The 1,393-nt window shown below is 36.5% G+C and overlaps 1 long non-coding RNA gene across 1 annotated transcript; it reads left to right on the plus strand.

The window, feature by feature from the left end:
- The first annotated feature begins 231 nt into the window (after nt 1-231).
- LOC123469639 lies at nt 232-796 on the plus strand. The gene is made up of 2 exons (XR_006642923.1): nt 232-388; nt 515-796. It is a non-coding gene; the product is annotated as an uncharacterized LOC123469639 (long non-coding RNA).
- The last annotated feature ends 597 nt before the right edge of the window (nt 797-1,393 follow it).

Genomic DNA, 1,393 nt, shown 5'->3' on the forward strand with positions numbered 1-1,393 from the left:
TCAATGATGCGGGGCATCGTTTTCATCAATCAGTAAGTGGCACCTACTTGATGTGCGACGATGCGGGTCATTTCATCAGCATTGTGTAGCTTTTTTCTTTCTTTTTTTTTCGTGATATTATACAGGCTGATACTGTTTCTCAGTGCGCAGCATTTCCTTCCGGACGGGGGTCTAGGGCTTTCGACATTATTATATATACTATTACCAAGTGGAAAAAGTTTTTTTTCCCTATCTGTAGAGCAGAACAATTTTTATCTGATAAGACCAGCTTATGTATGGCTGCTCGTGGAGTTGTCTCATAGCAGAGCATTGTGGCTTTCAATTGCTCCCCAATTTTTTGATGGAGGTCTGCTTGTGGTGGATGATGGCGGTTTCATTGCGACAAGAGGTAATTCTACCACTCGATATTCGATACGTTGCTGGAGTTATTATGTCTTGCCATTGTGCGGTTTCATTCATCGCAACTAATGATTAATAGTTTCATTTGTTTTGTTTCTTTGTTTGTTTTCTGAAGCCAATTTGATCTGCTGTGGGTTTCAACGTGGAATTCTAAGGGTTAATTCCGCCTGTCAATCACGAGCAAGTTATGGAATTTGTACTCTCTTTCTCAATGCTTATACGTTTTCGTCTATTACGTTTGACGTTTGTGTGTGTTAATGATAACACGTTTTTCTTTTCGCCCTACGTGATCACCTAGAAGAATTACATTAAACATACTCTAGTATCTCTCCAGCTTAATTTGACAATAAACTCTAACGTTGCTTAACATGAGAAATACAAGAATAAAACAATTGTAGTATATTCTTCTGATGTTTAGATGTTACAGAACAACTACAGTATATATTATACAGACTCTTTAAAGTTAAATTTAGCTCCGATCTTATTGAGATGTACAGTACATAAAGCGTATGCAATTTTGTTGTTTCGCATCTAGATGTTATTGCCATGAACAGAGATCAACAGGCATTGACTTCCAATTAGCGGAGTCTCTAAACGTTTGTAGCGTGACCGGACTGTATAGCTTTTCACTTGAAACCATTATAGGTTAAGCCGATAAAAGCTAGGCTTAGAAACTAAAATGCACGTTCTAGCTATACATACTCCTAGTGGAGCAAAAAGAGTTGTTAAGTAGAACAAGCTTAATCTACTTTGATTCCTTTTGCTAAACATGTATTTGTTTTAAATCTCGTACGTATACATTTTTAATGGCTCTGTTTGTTGACATGCCACGTGCATCACATGATTGTAGTTATAGTTTTATAACCATAACAGTGTGATATTCTACAAAAATGTAACATAATCCAAGACAAGAGCAGCAAAGAACGAGTTTTAAAAAAATTATTTTCAATCCGTTCATTTTCGAATGCAGAATAATAGGATGGCAATGGTTCCA

The sequence above is a fragment of the Daphnia magna genome, linkage group LG2, assembly GCF_020631705.1.
Source record: "Daphnia magna isolate NIES linkage group LG2, ASM2063170v1.1, whole genome shotgun sequence".
In the NCBI taxonomy this organism is placed as follows: domain Eukaryota; kingdom Metazoa; phylum Arthropoda; class Branchiopoda; order Diplostraca; family Daphniidae; genus Daphnia; species Daphnia magna.